Genomic DNA, 21,079 nt, shown 5'->3' with positions numbered 1-21,079 from the left:
AATTAAATTCACATGAGACAGAATAACAGGAGAAAATTAAACAAAGCTTTATAACATGTATACATGGGAGAGGCTCAGGCAAGCTGGGCAACTTGCCAAAATGGCTGAAGCCCCCACCTTAAATATCATCTTAAGCTAATGACAAAGGAGGATGTTGGGGGTGGAGGGAGAGCTGATCATGGGAGATTACCACACAAGTACAGTAAACAAATGCAGATTTAAGTCCTTGCCTTTGGCATTGATTAAGAGTTTCTAGAGATAAAGTCATCCCTGCCTGGTCTTCCTGGTACAGAAAGGGAGACAACTTTACAGATGGAGATTTCCTTTACAATGTAAATGTTCCCTAACAAAGGGTAAGCAAACTCCTCTCCTGAGAGTTGCTTTTATTAAAAGTAATCAGCTCCAAACAATCCTCATGCCAAAGACACATATCTTGGGGTGGCCAATTCCAGGCCCCCACACTGCACTGAGCACTTTGCTCAGTGGATCTCCCAAAGGAGAAGAGGGACACAACCACCATGGCACAGCTATAAAATTTATTTAAGTTGTCTCACAAAGTCTGCCTGTTAGAGCCTGGCTTCAGGGTTCAAGCCCCATCTGGGGGTAGCCTGGCTTAGGGGAGTGAGAGTCCCCTCTGGTTGGAAGTATTGCATGACCCAGCCACTCAGGAAGGGCCAATGCTTGGCTCTGGTGAAATGGGAGCAATCCCTGTCGACCAGTCAGGGGTTAGAGTCCCCTCTGGAGGTTGAGTCTCCTCTAGATTCCATGACCCAGCCACTCTAGTGTGCAGGAGGAATCCCTGTGGACTAGTCAGGGGTTCCAGTCCCCTCTGGAGAATGAATCTCTTCTAGAAATGACAAATAAAAATGGCAAGTAATAGGATATATTGGAGAATATGAGGAAGCCATTTGGTGTAAACCTAATTTGACCTGACCTTGTCTTTCCTAAAGGGCCTGACAGAGGCCATTGAGCATGCATTGTATATCTGCCTTAGAGATTCCCTATGGCAAGAACAAAGGCCCTTGAGATAAAGGTGCAACTTCCCTCCCCCTCCCAACTTTGGCATTTCTTTAAAGATTAAGCATCTTTCCTTAGGCTAGAAACTGATTGATTGCTGCGTTCACCTGTGACCACCCAGCTCAAGACAATAGACTTGCCTCCTGCTACGCCCTCTGAGATAGCAGACCCATTACCTGCTGTGTCCATCAAGCACTGTGCCAACAGGGCAATCTTGTGACCATTGTGAGAGGGACATTTCAATCATATGTTAAACGTCCTGTTTGGGGGTATATAACCACTCTGTATACCTCACTTCTTTGGTGCCCTTTCTTCCTTTGGGAAGAAAGGCCACGGGCCATGGTCCTCAGATTTCAGCTCAGAATAAACTCACTCAAATTTTCATTTATAGATTGGTTATGGATTATTTTCATAGGAAGAAAGAAGAGGTTGGGGTTTGAGTCCCCTGAAGTCACTGAGTCTGTCTTTGTGTTGTGCCTGTGATTGGAGAGGGGTCCCCTTAGATGTAGTCAAGCCCCCTCTGGAGTTGGTGAGTCTGGTTTTTTTTGTCATTTGTTTTTGTTGAGGATGCCTGACATCAATCTTGTTTTTCCACAGTCTGGCTTTTCTGGTCTCCTAGGTCTCCTTTTCTTTCCTTGCCCTCCCTATCTGTGACCCCTGGGTGAAACCCAGCATCCACCAGTTTTATTTTCCCTTTAAGGATTTAGTTACTGGGCCTGGGTCTAGTTTCAGGTGATTAAGGTGCTAAACCTTCTCTGGGCACAGCCTTTTGGCATCTGCATCACCATTAACCATCACAAGCTGCTCCTGGGAGATTGGAAAAAGATCATAAGAAAAGACATTCGAATATCGGGGGAGCAAGCTCCATCCCAGAGGAAAGCCTATTGGGCTGCATCTTCCAAAACTGGAAGGCCTTCAGGTATTCCCCATTGTGTTGAGAGCAGATTATCTTTTTATGTAACACAGCCTGGCCACAATATTCACTGGAAGATGGCCAGAAATGGGACCCTAAATGTTAACACCATACTACAATTAGATCTATTTTGCAAAATAACCAAGAAATGGGAAGAAATCCCTTATGCCCGGTGCTTCATGGCACTATGTCTAAATGAAGGGTTAAAGGTTGAATCTAAGACTTATCTTTCTGACAAGGCTCCTCAAAATCAAGCCAGAGGCTGTAACAGGGCCAAACATCTTAATATCTGTGCCCCCGCCCACCACCAGCAATCCCTCTGTGGATGAAAATAATACAAAACCAACATATAAATCAAAATTGGGGTGAGTTTATTAGCAGCCAGAGTGAGGATTATAACCCAGGAAGGCCTTAGAAGGTGTTCCGGAGAAGCATGGGTTTCGGTACAGTCTTATATATATTTAGATCAAAGAAGATACATTAAACACACCCAGGATACATTTTCAGAGGTATTCATTTGCAAATTAGGAGGTCAACAGGACCCTGATGCCTGGAAAGAAACTAATCCAGGTGTTACCAATAGGGTGTTACCAATAGGGCTAGGAGGGGAAGTATGCATTCTTATCTTGAGAGTACATTAAATAATGTACTTTTATCATTAAGCAGCTAAACAATGTATGTTTGCTAGGCCGTAAGTCAGGCTTTTTAGTTCAAGCTGAATTAGTTTTGAACTCAATTAGTTACCTTCTATACCTCAATATGTGAAAATTTTTTGTCACCTCTATAGGGAATTGGATGCTCCAACAACAAAAGACTCTTCATCCTCCTGTTCCAGATAGGACAACTAGATTAGGAAGCAGTTACAAACCTGGGATATATCCCCTAAGACAGTTGCCTGGATGGAGAGGGGAGACATTAATATGCACATCCCCTTTTCCACTTCTGTTTTGTACACTTGGAAGGCACACACTAAAGGAAGGAAGGACTGACCCTGGGTGGAATCCCAATGATCAAGAAAAGCAAGGATATTTTCAGGGCCTGCTTTTGAAAGCCATGAGAATAGTATGCCAGCTACCCATTAACTGGTCTAAATTAAGAGAGGTCCAACAGGGCCCTGAGGAAAAACCCTCTGCTTATTTTCAGATGATGTGGGACTGCCTCAGAGGATACACAAATTGGGACCCCAAGGCCCAGGGCAGTACAGTGGTTCTTAATAAATATTTCATATCTCAAAGTACTCCAGCCACCCATAGGAAACTCCAGAAGTTCGCTATGTGTCCTGATACTAATTGTGCACAACTAGTAGAGGCTACATTTAGGGTGCTCAATGACCAGGATGAATCTGAGGATGAAAAGTGTTACTGGCTCTTAGTTAATATCAGCCCTGATAAGTTTCCCTACATTGAACCCAGCATATATGGGGTTAAAACCAGAAAATTTCATCTCTGTTCCCCACTTCTTTAGTTACACTCATATATAAATATCTTTCTCTTTAACCTTTGACTCCCTGAGCTTTAAAACCAAATAAAAGTTATAAGTTGTTAAAGCCCAGGTGGCCTGGTTCTGGGCTTACATTAAAGTTTTAGTTAATCATGCATCCTTGAAGTCTACCACGGGGAAAGAGTTGTCTAGAGAACTAGAGCTAGGCTTCTCAGACCTCAACTCCTCAGGCCCCTGACACCAAAATCCACCATCCATCATGAAGGCAAGACAGCCAAGGATGCCTACCTGCAATCAACCTGTCCTCCCATTCCCCTCTTCCTGCAAGCAGCATCTCAAGGCCAAACACAGGCTGGTGGGAAAATGCCAGCAAGCAAGGTTATATGTTCCCCCTACCCTACCTAAAACCCCAAATAAAAATGCTTGCTTGTAGCTTTTCCGGAAGATTGGGATTTCAGTACTAGCCACCCATTCTTCTTGCTCAATGCTTTGCAGTAATAAAGTCCTACTTTCTTCTACTACATCAGTGTCAGAGATTGGCTTGATGCATAACAGGTGAGTGAATCCACTTCAGGTTTGATATCAAAAGGAAGACAAGAAGATGAAAAGGCAAGCCACCCTGATAGCTGTGGCCCTCCAGTCTACCCAAGATAAACTGAGGAAGAGAAATAATATGCCATCAGTGAGTAACCCTGGCACCTACTGAGGGACCAGAAAGCTACCAACAAAGTTGGGGGCAAATCAACGTGTGTATGCAAGTGGGAAGGGCATTAGGGTCAGGATTGTCCAAATCATCCTCAGAAAGGGAAGGGATCAAAGACCAAGCTGTGACAGAGACCCTTGACTACAGATGAGATGTGATGGGGCTGAGGGGCTCCCCTTCTGGCCCCAGGAGGGCCAGGTGACCTTGACAGGAGGAGAGGAGCAGATTGAATCTTTGTTTCATAGTGGAGCCATGTTCTCATTGTTGAAGGCCCAAAAGGGAAACCTTTCTGAAGGAAAGTGTGGACTGAAAGAAGTCTAAGGAAAGAGAGAGGCCCAAAGATTTCTGCAGCCCTGGACCTGTGAAACAGGATCAAAACTGCTTAAGGATTCCTTACTGTGTGTACCAGAATGACCCATTCCCCTCCCCTTCTAGGGAGGGTCATGCCGTCTAAGTTAGGGGCCTCCACAGGCTGGGATCAAGAGAAAATCGAGATCCAAGCACCAAAACGTGGGGGAGGTGAGCCCATGGCCCTCTTACAGGATGCAGCAGCACCTGAGAAGGAAGAGATTCCCCCTACATGTCTTAAGCTGAGCTAACTTGGAATTATGGGCACAAGGACAGGTGGAGTGTGCAGCCGGTGCCACACCAGGAAAGGTAAAATGGAAGCAGGAAGGTCGCTGGCCCTGGGTAAAACATACACCCCTTGAAGGCAGGAGCCATAAAGAGGAATCTTTCCCATAATCAGTAAGTTTTCAGAACAGGGGGATATAGAGTTGCTCAAGACCTAAGTGCTATCAATGCTGTACACTCCTGGAGTTATATAAAAGTAAACAGCTGCACTTTGTTTCTAGCACAGAGCTCCTAAAACTCCTGTAATTTCCCATATGAGAGCCATATGGGGCATCTTTTGTTCTAATAATTACTTTAGTCCTCAGTTCCTGAAATCAGTCCAGAGCAATAAAGGTGAAATGGATTGTCTTGTGTTATTCCTAACAAGCCCCTTTCAACACCACCTGAATTGTGCTAACAAGGTGAGTGTTGGAAAGGCCCTAAGGGTGGGGGCTGGTCACCAGGGAAACCAGTTGTGTGATTTGGGGGTTGGAAGTTTCAGGCCCATTCCTGCCCCAACCCACCCCTTGGGGGGCAGAGAGAGGGGGGAGAGGGGCTTAAGATCATGTTCAATTGCCAACAGCCAATGATTGAATTGACTACACCTAGGTGATGAAGTCTCCATTAAATCCCAAAAGGATGGTGTTCAGACAGCTGCCACGATGGCAAACACGTGGAGGTTTGGGGAGAGTGGCACACCCAGAGAGGCTCTGGGAGTTCCTCGGCCCTTCTCCACATGTTTTGCTCTAGGCATCTCTTCCGTCTGGCTGTTAATAAGTAAAAGGTTTTCCTGAGTTCTGTGAGCCACTCTATCAAAGCACTCAAACCCGAGGAGGGCATTCTGGGAACCTGCGGTCTTGTCGCCGGTTGGTCAGGAGCACAGGTGACAACCTGAACTTGCAAGTGGCACCTAAAATGGAGGCAGGGAGAAGGGTAATCCTCTGGGACCTGATTCTACCCCCAGGTAGATAGATAGTGTCAGAATTCAGTGAAGTATGTTCCACTTCTTAGCCGTAAGGGATATAAGGTGTCTAAAGGGGATGGCTGGGTTTCTGCCATCTTTGGATCCCTAAGGTTGGATTCACAGGAAAGCCTCTCTGGCAAAGGACAGGGGCCAGAAACGGACCCCTTTGAATGAGGAAAGCTAGACACCGTGGCAAAAGTATGGCCCCATGCTTGAGAGCTGTAGCTGCCACCTGCCTGTTACTCAAGAGATCAGAACAACTGACTATGGGCCAACCTAGGATGGTGTGGACACCCCATTAAGTCTCTAGCCTACTAGAGACTAAAGGATATCTCTGGCTACCCCAGAATAGAATACTTCAATATCAAGCGATGCTGCTAAATTCCCCCCATATTTCTTTAAAACTCTGTCATACCTTAAACCCAGCTACTATGCCCCTTGATTCCAATGGGCCTATTAGCCATACTTGCTCAGAGGAGATTGCTGGCCACAGAGGTCTCCAGAGTGAACCCTTGACATTAAACATGGTCCAGAGATCCTTAAACTGCTAGAAACGGTACAGGGCCCCAAGGAAGTAGCTGGAGTCCCTTGTAAAGGTCATGAAAGTGGGGAATCAGAGGCCATAAAAGGAAATAACTTGGCAGCTGCAGCTGAAAAATTGCTGCTATATCAGGAGAGCTTCTCCAGTTACCATTAATTCCAAAGCTACCCTTCTGTGAATTTACACCAGTGTATTCCCCTGATGAAGTAAGGAAAGCCATAACACAGGGTTATCAGTGTTCCTCAGTAGTCATGGGCTGGTTCAGAAACCAATGAGGGAAGATTTTGGTCCCAAAACAAACAGCTTGGGTGCTCCTTAAGAGTGCTCATGCTAACAACTCACAAGGAGGAAACCCACTTTGATTTTGGTAACTTCATGACCTCATAGAGTCCCCATCTGACCTGACTGAGACCCTCTCTGAATACACAGATAACTCCCCTGACCCAACAGAAAGCTTGACCTCACAGAGACATCCCTTGACATCAGACTCCCCTTGACCACACAGAGACCTCCTATGCCCACACAAAGACTCCTCTGATCACCCAGAAACCTCCACTGACCTCACAGTAACCCCCTCTGCCCTCAGAGTGATGTCTCCTGACTTCGCAAAGAACACCCTGCTATACAGAGAGCTCCCTGACCACACAAAGAACTCCTGTGTCCTCCCAGAGAACTCTGGTGCCATTTCAGAGACCCCCCTGACCTCACTGAGACATCCACTGACATCACAGAGACTAATCATTACCTCACCAAGACCCCCTATGACACAGTGATAACTCAACCTCACAGAACCTCAAGTGACTCTCAACACATCTGGGATCTCAGAGAAATGAGGAGAGGATGGTGGGTGCACCCACCCCTCCTCAACTGACTGACAAATCCTATGGGTCCTATTGACCGTTCACACTCTGGAAGACATGCTGCATGGAGTAAAACCCTTCTCTTTACCTATGCACACAGAGCAACAGTGACTCTAGACTCAGAAAGGCCCTCAGGCTTTCTGAGGCAGAGGTCCTCATGGCACTGAAAGTGTAGGGGAGCCAACTGGCAGTAACCAGGTACAGCTGCAGGCAAACAGAGGTTCCCAGCTCCTACAGCTGTGTCTTACACCCACTTCTCCTCTTCTGCTCAGGTCCTGCTACCTTTCTTTGGAAGTGACTTTCTGCCCCTCTTTGTCCATCAGGAACCAGGGGGCTGGGAAGACTGCACACTGGTCATCTAGGACCTACTTTATTGTTCAAGAAAACAAGGCCTCACATCAGGAAGGAACTTTTCAACACAGGGAGCACAAAAGACGTTGACAAGTCAAAGGGGCTGAGGATGGCTAGACAAAGGAGTGTGGCCACACTAGATGTGTCATGCCCCATGCATAAAGAGTGGAGAAACAAGTGGGCCTGCCCTTTCACGGGTGGCCACTCCTCTTCACTCTGGAATCCAGAAAGCCATGCCGTCCTGCTGCCCAGAGCTCTGCTCTTGGGAGAAATTGAGAACTAAGGGCAGAGGCATGCTCTCCCTTAGCCATCTCCCTGGGTGCACTGCTGTGGAGCACAGGGAGAGGTGCACCCTACAGGAAGGTCTGTTTTGTCTGGAGGAGGCTGGCCATCTGGGCTCCCCAGTCTGAGACTCTGTTGGGGGTCTAGGACCGGGGAAAAGGCCCTGAGACCTGAAAGTTACCTGGCAGTTGTCCTCAGCCTGGTTTGAGGAGGATGCCACTGCACAGCTGGTGTGCTGGACCTGCATCTTAGCCCCTTCATGTACAGGCCCTGTCTGGCCCCAGTCAGGCTCCTGAGGGACAATGATAGCCTTGGCAGCAGTCATTTCAGGAATACCAGCTGCAGGGGAGGTGTTCCACAGTCTCCTGGGATGCATTGGGTAGGGCAGGGCCCCCCTGTGTTGTGGCATGTGGACTGGGATGCTTCTGGTCACCTCTGGGGCAGGGGCTCAACTCAGCTCAACAGATGGACAAGTTCCACAAATGACACTTGGAGAGGAGCTCGGGAATCTTCACATCCCAGCTTCAGGGTAATTCTTGCACCACCACTCCTATCAAACCCAATCCCAACATGCCCAGGTCCAGATTTGAGAACACAGTGGTGACTTTAAAACCTACTTTTACCTCCCTGTCCAGCCCACCGTGGTGGTGTTCTTGGTGGTTGGGGAAATGACACTGGTGGTGGCTGCAGTGGTAAAGGCCATGGTGACAGCTATTTCCCAGACATCTGACATCTTGAGGACCGGAGGAATGCATGATTGGTGCACCCACACCCTCCCCCCAACCTCGCCGATCTGTCCTACTGACTCTCACCACTCCAGGAGCCCTGCTTTCTTGAGTTACAGCCTTCACTCCAACTGCACTTGTTTAAATTACACAGCCTTGAAACTTCCCTCCATAAGCTAGTCAGATCAAAATTCTCCCTGGAACCTTCTGAGTTGGCTGAGAGCAGAGCAGCAAAGAACACAACATTCTCCAAAGTTAGAGGCAAAATTTTCATCTTGAACTTCCTAGGCACACCCCTGGGCTCCTAAGCAGGCTGCATCTGACATTAAATATGGATTTCAGGCCATCCACTTCTGTCATTTTGAATCTGGTCTGCCTACCAGGGTTTCATGTTCTGGAGAATATCTTGGGCCTTTTCCAGGTGAAACTTCAGTGTTTCCTCATGGCTTTGCTTCCTCAGTTGGTCCAACAGCTTATGGAGGTGGGCCTCCTGGGACCATGTGACTTCACATATGTTACGTTACTGTGAGTGAAAGCATCTCACACTAGTTCTATTCAATGGGTTCCACCCCAATGTGAGATTTCTGCTTATTGGAGGAGATAGGCATTTAAAAGACTTCCCACAGATATTCATTTATTCTTTTCTCTACGTATGAATTCTAGGCTAATCAGTCAGTCATAGTTCCTAGTTAAAAACCTTCCCCATGTAAGTTACATATACATGGTGTGTTACTCTCTGGAATGCACTGAGATTTCTTCTTTATAACATCTGAACTGTACAGTTGATTAATTTTATAACTTCACTGTGTTTCATAGACTAAGTATTTGAGCCATGTTTTTACAATTGTTCTTTTATAAGAACTCAGGCTATAGCTCTCAGCTCAGGTTAATATCTTTCCAAAATTAAAATTAAGCAAAACTTTCTGCTGGGACAGGACTTACTCCAAAATCAAACTATAGTCATGTTATTATGATGTACTAATAATCATCCCATTCCCAGGCCTCTAATGTAGGGGACCAGGGTTCAACCCAAGAAACTTACCATCACTGTGCAGTTAGATGGGTCCTTTCTGCAGTTATCTGATATAGGTACCATTTCTTGGCTTTAAAGGTCACTTATCTTGCCTAAAGTAAATTAAAACATAAATTTCTAGAGAGGTATTAGAGAACCAAAATTTTGTAAAGCATGCAAGGCAAATATTGACCCTCACACAGGGAAAGAATATGAAATGGAGCAATGCACTAGTGAGTAGAAACATGTTTTAGGGCACTGTCAATTACAAAATGTTTTCAAGGTTGAAGAGAAAATTTAGATGGGATTTTGGTAAAGTTATGAGAAAGGAAATCATCAAGGGGAAGGGACAAGGGCAAAGTTCACCACATAAAACTTTCACTCCAAAGAGCACATAAACCACAAATAAAAGACATGCTCAATGGTAGTAATAATGACATTGAGAACTTTTTCCCCACTGGCTTCTCACACTTTCCTGAAAAGAGCATTGGCTTAAGGAAATCTGCAGTTGGCATTACCAAGGTCCTCACTGCCTCACTGACCAGGCTTCTCCTCATAGTGAACACATATGCCTGGAGTTTACCCAGCCTCAGGCCTTGTGGGAATCCCCTTTCTTCCCTTCACAACTCCTCTTATTACTCCAATGGGAAATTATGTCTTATTTGCAGACCTGCCACCCTGTTCATGGGAAAAAGCCACTTGAACTTTGAACTCTGTTTTAAGAACCATACATATTCTTCAAGTTCAGGACAGGATCTCAATGAACAACCAAGTGAGCATTGAAGAAAACCTTGTAGGTCCTTGAGCAGAGCAGGAGGAACACCCTGACACCAAGCCCAAAGCACTGAGGAACTCATTGTGGATGTGCATGAGCAAGCTCACAGAGTAAAGACTCCCAGTGTTTTCAGCAAGGGAGGAATTAAATGCTTCTAGTTAATCCAGAATAATCTAAGTTTATGTTGCCTGCTATTTTTTCTACTGTAGTCTCAAACTCTGGGTTTAGTGCTTAGAACAGAATAATTACTTAAGAAATGTTTAATCTTATTGTTTAGTCATTAAAAAAAATCCATTGAGTTTCCAGCACTGTTCTGGGTATTGGCAATAGAGCAGCAACAAAGACATGAAACTGTGGTCAGGAACACTATATTCTAGTGGAGGGACAAAGTACATATCAGTAAATCAATAAATAAGCAGGTTACCTTCACATACTTTAGAACTCTAAGTGATATGAAAGAATATGATGGAGAGCTGAGACGGGACTGTGATATGTGGAAACTTCTCTTGATACTTGTTGAATAAATAAATCAGAGTTGACAGACTCACCCACAGAGACAAGATGACAGGTTCTCCAGCATCACAACTCTGTATAGCTTTTTCCAAGATGCACCCACCAAGGCCTATTCTTCCTGGGTGAAGTCTACAACTACATCTATGAAGGTCACAGATTCCTAAAACATTATGGACATTTTGGTTCAGACAGGGACATCTCTCCCAGAGTCCAAGGGTAGAGAGTTATATGATAGTGCTGGAGAAATGAAGCTGTAGGTATAGAATGCTCAAAACCTGTTTGATGTTCCAGCCAAATGCTTCCCTGTGTTGATCTGGCATGTGTTATTTATGCATAACCACAAAGATATATACAGTATGTAAGCAGCCTTAATACATACTAGCTTTATGATAAAGGAATGTCACATGATGTTCAATGTGAAATAAAGTGGACATTTCCCAAAAATTTGGTAAATCTCACTTACATACTTGCATATTTAATATAGTTTATTAGTTTTCAACTTGAGAATATGTAACTAGACTCTCCTTCTCACCAATTTCCAGTAAACCACAGACCATCACATAGCAAGCAATATTTGTTGCCTGTGACATATAACTGTGATTATCTGTAAACATTTCCCCTATGTGAATCTTACATTTCTCCTTTGTGAAATGGTTTAATCACCTGTTACAAATGTGGACAGATCCAATGAGCCAATTTGCAAAGCACTTCCTTTATATCAAACACTCAATACATATAAGTAATAAGTATGCTAGTATTTAAAGGTGGAGAATGATGAATAAATGTTGACCATTCTGCAGAACTTAACAGACTTAATAGAGAACATGGATCAGCAGGTGCAGCCTCTGTCTCTTATCTCTACACATTTCCTGTGTTCACTACGAGGTAGAAGGACAGATGGTCCAGAAACACAACCCAAGGGCCCCTGATAATTCTACACATAAGGATGGCCTTAGCCTGATCCATCCTACAGTGAGGTTTCCATTGTCAATTTTCTCTGGGACCTCCAAGCATCTGTTATCATTGTAGTTTAATCCTATCCATCTTCTAACAGGTAACAGAAACCTCTCAATTGTATATGGTCACTCCAGTCCCCCCCAAATGGCCACAGAATCTGACATTTTATTCTATCTACTATACTCCTTCTCCTCAACACACTGCAAAAGTTAAGAAAATACTCTCCACACAGTTTTCAGTTTTCAAATTTGATCAAAGTTAATTACAAAGACAGGTGGGACCAAGATGGCGGAGTGAGTGGTCTTCTTTGTCTCTCCTCCTTTGAATCTACAACTAATTGGACATTCGCTGATTAACAAAGGATATCCAGATAGCATCTCAAGATGCCTGAGAGACTTGTGCTGCTATACATCGGAAGGCGGACGGACTTCCCCCCAGGAGGAGGTGGAAATAGGAGAAAACTCTCCAACCCCCGACCCACGGTCAGCCCAGTACCTGCAAGAGGCTCTCTTCCAGCAGACTCCCCCATAGCATCGCCACACACCAAGGGCAGGAGTGTGCACTCACCAGTGGAGCAACGGTGGAAACAGGTGACAATAGCCCTACCTAAGCCCCCCGCAATTACACCTAAGCCTACTGGGAAACTCCAGGGTCCTGCACCTGTAGGCAGGGAAGGCCTCTGCTCGCCATTAGCAGGGAGGCCCTTCCCAGAAACCAGAACGAAGTGAAGCTCCCAGGGAGCAGATTCCCTGGCACAGCACCAGCCCACCAGCTGCTGCTGGGCCCACGGTCTCCGGCTGTGCATGGGTCAGTGCAGGAGGCGCCCAGACTTCCCATGGATGTGCTTGGGGACTGAGTGGGAGCTCCAGCACCCAACTCTGCAGCCCAGGGGGAAACTCGAGGGTCCCACACACCCCCAGCAGGGAAAGCCTCTGCTCACCATTAGAGGGGAGGCCCCACCCAGCACACACAACACTGGGAGACTCCCAGGGAGTGGATTCCCCGGCAGGGCACTAGTCCTCCAGCTGCTGCCAGGTCCACGGTCTCCAGCTGTGCATGGGAGAGTGTAGCAGGCACCCAGACATCCTGTGGACATGCTTGGGGACTGGGTGGAGCTCTAGAGCCCAGCTCCATGGCACAGGGGGAAAATCCAGGGTCCCACACCCACCGGCAGGGAAGGCCTCAGCTCACCATTAGCAGGGAGGTTGGGCCCAGAAACCAGAACAAAGGGAAGCTCCCCGGGAGTGGATTCCCTGGAAGGGCACCAGCCCGCCAGCTGCTGCTCGCCCACGGTCTCCGGCTGGGCATGGGTTGGTGCAGGAGGCACCCAGACTTCCCGTGGACATGCTTGGGGACTTGGTGGAGCTCCAGCACCGGGCTCCATGGCCCAGGGGGAAACTCCCGGGTCCCACACCCGCCGGCAGGGAAAGCCTCTGCTTGCCATTAGTGGGGAGGCCCCGCACAGCATTCAGAACACCAGGAAGCTCCCTAGAGCAGAATTCCCCACACGGCAGCAGTTTGCCAGCCACCGCCAGGCCCACGGACTCTGGCCATGTCCCAGACGAGGCAAGGGGCTCCCAGAGACTCTGTGTGAGTGGTGTGGGGCAGGGTGGAGCTCCAGTGAAACAGTTACATGGCCCCGGGGGGAACTCCAGGTTCCTGCAGCAGCCTCAGTGAAAGCCTCTGCACAGCACTAGTGGAGAGGTCCCGACTGGCAATCTCAAGGCTGGAAGGCCCTGGGGCAAAAGTAGCACAGCTAGGTGAGCTAACAACAGACTGAAGAAAATACCCATGGCTCTGCTGGGACCTATAGTGGACAAGTGTGATCTCGTGGGCTCTGTCAGTGACACAGCTGCAATTATAGGTGATCCTGCTCCCGGCTGCTGGGAAAGCTCATAACACCACTGTAGACCCCAAGGAGGGAGCACGTCTAGGTGGGCTGCAACAGTAGGCACCAGCAGCCTGAGGCCCCCTTGCCATTGCCCCCACAACCGACGAGGAACCCCACAGGACCACTGTGACTACGAGGAGGGGTCCAGGTCCAGTCAGTAACAGCTGACAGGGTTCCTTGTTGGTGCAGTCTAAACAGCTGCTCCCCTCCCACACCAGAGAGTTCACTAGGATGGGGGCATAGTCAGCAGGTGTAGGTGCTGACCACCCCAGTGGGCATATGTCATACACCTTTTCTGACCTAGGTTCCTAATGGGTCTTCCTGCCTCTGGTCATCTTCCCCCCCCCAATCAACTCTCCAAACATCACCTAGAAGATGAGATTTCTGAAGCAGGACTCTGAGTGTGTAGTCTCCCCCCATGAACAATTCCAGTGCCCAACAAAGACCCTGCCCACATCTTCAGCCTCAACTGTCACCTCTCCCTTGTCAAATTGTATGGTTCTGCCTCACCAAACTTCTTACAGCTTCCCCAAATATGCCCTGATATTTCTCTCTTCTAGGTTATAGACACATGCAGCACCACTCCCCATGTCTTCCCCCTTTCTAGGTCCTGTTTCCCATCACATCTCTGTTTCCTCATCACTTCATCAGAAAATTTTTCAAGACATGGTTATGTGTTCCTCGAGATTCCCACATGCTCTTGAAATTTCAATTATAGCAATCATCAAAATGTATCATCAGTGCCTATTTACTTCCCTTAAGTATTTGGTGAATAAATGAATTAGAATGAAACAATGCATGACTCAACTAAGAAGTCAACTCGGGATCCTTCACGTTTAGGGTTGGAAAAACTGATGTGTAATAATAGCAATTCCCTTGGGTGCAGTTGCTGCATGTTCTCTTCCTGCCTCCTGTTGGATGACACCCTGCCATGAGTCATTAACTTGGGCATCTAGAAAGACCCCCTTTTACAGCCAGAGACTCCATCCATTACACTGCTACTGAGAAGACCCATCTTTCCTTACAGCCCCATCCCTTCAAGCCATGAAACCAGATCCCATCTTACACCTGTCACATGCACGTTAATCAACAGTTAGGTGGCACCCAGGCAGTGGGATGAGGCATTCAGGGTATTGTCTAAAAGCACTTGCTTCACCATGATGTGGTCCAGATTGGAGAAGAAGAGTGCCTGGATGGTGATGAACATGTAGTCCAAACTAGAGACAGACACAAAGGGAACTCAGCCAGTGTCCCACAACAGCTATGTTTCCTGAGATCCTGCTTTATACAGCCAGAGACCTAGGGATAAGCAGTCGGAGGTTATCTGGCTGTCTCTTCTCCCATACTAGGAAGGAGACCCTGACCAAAAAGTGAAGGCTTCCTGGAGTTGGGAATAGGAGGAATAACAGAAACAATAATGAACATCTATTGAGCACTTCTCAGAAGTGACTTACGCATTCCCTCACCATTACTGTAGTGGAAAGTATTATTATAATTATTCTCATGTTAAAGGCAAAGAAACTGACGTTTAGAAATATTCAAAGATAGCACTGTGTCTCATGATCCCCCTCTTCCCCTGTGTAGATGTCCTAGTTTCTCCACCCATCCCTCAGAGACCTGGATTATGGGATTTAAATGAGATGGTCATTCATGAAAGTGCTCAGCAGGAAGCCTGGTCATGGTCAATGTCATTATCGGACTGATATTTGTTGAAAGTGTCAGGAAGAAGTGAAGGAGGTGGATGTTGGGGGTTAATGCTTTTCCCACCCCTGAGACCTATGGAAGGAGACAGTAGGATTAGGGATATAGGGGAGAATTGGCAGCATGTCAGTGACTTCCAGTCACAGGAGCTCATCAAAGACACCAGCCACCAACTCAGCCAATGTTTCCAATCTCCTCAACTTACATCAAATTAGGGAGTGTGAAACATCCAGCTTTGTTACTTGTTCTCAGGATTCCCTTGGCTGTTTGGAGTTCTTTGTTGTGCCATATAAATTTTAGGATTGTTGGTTCTATTTCTGTGACAAATGTTGTTGTAACTTTGATAGAGATTGCATTGAATCTGTAGATTGCTTTAGGGAGTATGGACATTTTAGCTATGTTAATTCTCCCAATCTAAGAGCATGGAATATCATTCCATTTCTTTGTGTCTTCTATTTCTTTTAACAATGTTTTATCGTTTTCAGTATAAAGGTCTGTTTCTTCTTTGATTAAGTTTCTTCCCAGGTATTTTATTTTGTTGCAATTGTAAATGGGATTTAATTCTAAATTTCTCTTTCTGTTACTTCCTTGTCAGTGTATAAAAATGCAACAGATTTCTGCATGTTAATTTTCTATCCTGCAAATTTACCATATTAATTTCTTATTCATTTATTTATTTATTGTGGTAACATTGGTTTACACCATTATGTAAATTTGAGGTGTAAATCATTATATTTCTATTTCTGTGTAGATTATATTATGTTCACCAACCAAAGGCTAATTACAATCCATCACCATACACATGTGCCTCATCACTCCTTTCACCCTCCTCCCTCCCACCTTACTGTCTAGTAACCACCAATACAATATCTGTCTCTATGTGATTCTTTATTGTTTTTGTCTTCTATTTATGAATGAGATCCTACAGTATTTGACTTTCTTACAATGACTTATCGCATTTAGCATAGTCGACCCTCAAAGTCCATCCATGTTGTCACAAATGGCCAGAATTCATCTTTTTTATGGCTGAGTAGTATTCCAATGTGTAAATATACATCTTCTTTATCCATTTGTCCCTTGATGGGAAACTTGTTTACTTCAAAGTCGTGGCTATTGTGAATGATGTTGCCATGAACATAGGGGTGCTTATATCTTTACACGTTCATGTTTTCATCTTCTTTCGATAAATACCCAGGATTGGAATAGGTGGGTTGTATGGTAATTCTACTCATAATTTTTTGAGAAATCTCCAAAATGTTTTTCATAGTGGCTGCGCCAGTTTGGACTCCTAGAAGCTATGTATGAAAGTTCCCTTTTCTCCACATTCTCTCCAACACTTATTTCCTGTCTTGTTAATTATAGCCATTCTGAGGGGCATGAAGTGATATCTCATTGTAGTTTTCATTTGCATTTCCCTGATAATTAGTGATGTTGAACATCTTTTCATGTGCCTGTTGGCCATGTGTATATCTTCTTTGGAGAAAAGGGCTTTGCCCATTTTTTTACTGGGTTTTTTGTTTTTCTCTAGTTGATATGTATGAGTTCTTTATATCTTTTGGATATTAACCTCTTATCAGATATATGGTTTGCAAATATATTCTACTGATTGTTAAGTTGTCTTTTTGTTTTGTTGATGGTTTCCTTTGCTGTGCAGAAGATTTTTAGTTTGATATAGTCCCATCTGTTTATTTTTTATTTATTTTTATTTTGCCCAGTCAGATATGGTTCTTGGAAACTTGCTAAGACTTATGTCAAAGAGGGCGCCACCTTTACTTTTTCTAGAATTTTCATGGTTTCAGGTATTATATTCAAGTCTATAATCCACTTTAAATTTATTTTTATGTATGGTGTACAATAATGGTCTCCTTTCATTCTTTTGCATATGGCTGTCCAGTTTTCCCAACACAATTTATTGAAGAAATTTTCCTTTGTCCATAGTATGATCTTTTCTCCCTTGCCAAAAACTAGCTGTCCATAGATGTATGGGTTTATTCCTGGGCTCTCGATTCTGTTCTATTCATCTGTGTGCCAGTTTTTGTACCAGTACCATGCTGTTTGGATTTCTATAGCTTTGTATTATATTTTGAAATCAGGGAGTGTGATAATTCCAGCTGTGTTCTTTTTTCTCAGGATTCCTTTGGCTCTTTGGCGTGTCTTGCTGTGCCATATAAATTTTAAGATTCTTTGTTGTATTTCTGTTATAAATGTCATTGAAACTTTGGTAGGGATTGCATTGAACTTGTAGATTGCTTTAGGAGGTATGGACATTTTAACTATGTTAATTCTTCCAATCCAAGAGCATGGAATATCCTTCAATTTCCTTGTGTCTTCTATTTCTTTCAACAATGTAACATTTTGAGTGCAAAGTTCTTTCATCTCATTGGAGAAGTTTCTTCCCAGCTATTTTATTCTTTTTGTTACAATTGTAAATGTGATTGCATTTGCAATTTCTCTTTCAGCAAATTCCTTGTTATTGTATAGAAACCCAACAGATGTCTTCATGCTGATTTGTATCCTGCATCTTTACTGTATTCATTCTTTTATTTATTTATTTATCTATTTATTTATTGTGGTAGCATTGGTTTATAACATTATATAAGTGTCAAGTGTATATGATTATCTTTCTATTTCAGTGTAGATTACATCATGTTCACCACCCAAAGGCTAATTACAATGAATCACCATACCATGTGCCTAATCACCTCATTTACCCTCCTGCCTCCCTCCTCACTTCTGGTAACCACCAATCCAATCTGTGTCTCTATATGTTTGTTCTTGTTTTTACCTTCTATATATGAATGAGATCATATGGTGTTTGACTTTCTCACTGTGATTTATTTCATTTAGCATAGTACCCTCAAGTTCCATCCATGTTGTCACAAATGGCCAGATTTAATTCTCTTTCATGGCTGAGTAGCATCCCATTGTGTATATATACCAAATCTTCTTTATCCATTCTTCTCTTAATGGGCACATAGTTTGCTTCCAAGTTTTGGCTATTCTGAATGAAGCTGCTGTGAATTTAGGGGTGAATATGTCTTTATGTGTTTGTGTTTTCATGTTCTCTGTAAAAATACCCAGCAGAGGACTTGCTAGATCATATTGAAGTACTGTTCTTGATTTTTTGTGGAATCTCTATGCTATTTTCCATACTGGCTGCACTCCCACCAGCTGTACATGAGAGTTCCCTTTTCTCCAGATCCTTTCCTACACTTGTTATTTCCTCTTTTGTTAATTATAGCCATTCTGATGGGGTTAGGTGATATTTCATTGTAGTTTTAATTTGCATTTCCCTGAAAATTAGTGATGTTGAACATCTTTTCTTCTGCTTGTTGGCTATCTGTATATCTTCATTGGAAAAAGATCTTTCGCTTATTTTTGAGTTGGGTTTTTAGTTTATTTGTTGTTGAGATGTATGAGTTCTTTACATATTTTGGATATTAACTCCTTATCAGATATATGGTTAGCAAATATATTCTCCAAATTTTCAGTTTGATTTTTCATTTTGTTGATGGTTTGCTTTGCTGTGCAGAAGTTTTTAGTTTGATGTGGTCCTATTTGTTTATTTTTTCAATTGTTTCCCTTGACCAGTTTTCCTTGACCAGTCAGACATGGTACTTGAAAATATATTACTAAGACCGATGTTGAAGACCATAGCATCTATCTTTCCCTCTAGAAGTTTTATGGTTTCAGGTCTTACACTCAAGTCTTTAATCCATTTTGAGTTAATTTTTGTGTATGGTATAAGATAGTGGTCTACTTTCATTTCTTTCCATTGTCGACGAAAATAATCCATAACCAATCTATAAATGAAAATTTGGGTGAGTTTATTCTGAGCTGAAATCTGAGGACCATGGCCCAGGGACTTTCTTCCCAAAGGAAGAAAGGGCACCGAAGAAGTGAGGTGTACAGAGTGGTTATATAGCCCCAAGCAGGACGTTTCACATATGATTGAAATGTCCCTCCCACAATAGTCACAAGATTGCCCTGTTGGCACAGTGCTTGATGGACACAGCAGGTAGTGGGTCTGCTATCTCAGAGGGCGTAGCAGGAGGCAAGTCTATTGTCTTGAGCTGGGTGGTCACAGGTGAGCTCAGCAATCAGTTTTTAGCCTAAGGAAAGATGCTTAATCCTTAAGGAGATGCTTATGTTGGGAGGGGGAGAGAGGTTGCACCTTTATCTCAAGGGCCTTTGTTCTTGCCATAGGGAATATCTAAAGCAGATATACAATGCATTCTCAACCTCCATGGTCAGGCCCTTTTGGAAAGACAAGGTCAGGCTGAATTAGGTTTATACCAAATGGCTTCCTCGTATTCTGCAATATATCCTATTGCTTGCCATTTTTATTTCTCACCATGTGGCTGTCCAGTTTTCTCAACACCATTTATTGAAGACACTTTCCTTTGTCCATTGTATGTTCTTTGCTCCCTAATAAAAATTATCTGTCCATAGACGTGTGGGTTTATTTCCTTGCTCTCAATTCAGTTCCATTGATCTGTTTCTGTCATGCCAGTACAATGCTGTTTGGATTAATATAGCTTTGCAGTATATTTTGAAATCAGGGAGTGTGATAGCTCCAGCTTTGTTCGTTTAGTCTCAGGATCCCCTTTTTTACCAATGTGGATTCACTCCTGGTGATTTAAATCAGACTCTCCACCAGAAGTAGTTGTCTCACAAAGTAAGGTATATTTTCTGAAAACAGGAGACCATGAGGAATCATTTCCCAAGTCATGGCCTCCCTGAACAAAGGGAAGTAGGGCTGTTTATTTCACATCAGCAATGAATATTCAAAAAGGTGACAAATAAAAATGGCAAGTAATAGGATATATTGGAGAATACGAGGAAGCCATTTGGTATTAACCTGATTCGGCCTGACCTTGTCTTTCCAAAAGGGCCTGACCATGGCTGCTGAGCATGCATTGTATATCTGCTTTAGAGATTCCCTATGGCAAGAACAAAGGCCCTTGAGATAAAGGTGCAACTTCCCTCCCCCTCACAACGTTGGCATCTCTTTAAGGATTAAGCATCTTTCCTTAGGCTAGAAACTGATTGCTGAGCTCACCTGTGACCACCCAGCTCAAGACAATAGACTTGCCTCCTGCTATGCCCACCAGGATAGCAGACCCACTACCTGCTGTGTCCATCAAGTGCTGTCTGACAGGGCAATCTTGTGACTATTGTGGGAGGACATTTCAATCATACGTGAAACACTCTATTTGGGGGTATATAGCCACTCTGTGCACCCCGCTTCTTCGGTGCCCTTTCTTCCTTTGGGAAGAAAGTCCCTGGGCCATGGTCCTCAGATTTCAGCTCAGAATAAACTCACCCAAATTTTCATTTATAGATTGGTTATGGATTATTTTCATCGACAGTTCTTGGTGTAGTCGCAGCAGGATTTCAGAGAAACCCACAGGAGGTCACCTGGAATCTACACTGAGCTGGCATTTGGTACCAATAAGGGCCCATTGAGCCCCCTGGATCACTGCATTCTTCAGGTGACCCTGGTGACTTCTCCTGAAACCCGGACCTCCTTATTTTAAGTTGACAGTTCAAGAGTTTATATGATGTCGACAAAAATAATCCATAACCAATCTATAAATGAAAATTTGGGTGAGTTTATTCTGAGCTGAAATCTTAGGATTGCAACCTGGGAGAGTCTTTCCACAAAGGAACAGAGCACTCCAAAGAAGTAGGGGTACACAGGGTGGTTATATACCCTCAAAGAGGGTGTTTCACATATGATTGAAATGTCCCTCCCACAATAGTCACAAGTCTGCCCTGTCAGCACAGCGCTTGATGGACACAGCAGGTAGTGGGTCTGC

This window comes from Equus asinus, chromosome 1 (genome assembly GCF_041296235.1).
Source record: "Equus asinus isolate D_3611 breed Donkey chromosome 1, EquAss-T2T_v2, whole genome shotgun sequence".
NCBI classification, from domain to species: Eukaryota; Metazoa; Chordata; class Mammalia; order Perissodactyla; family Equidae; genus Equus; species Equus asinus.
Note: the sequence above shows the minus strand (reverse complement) of the source record.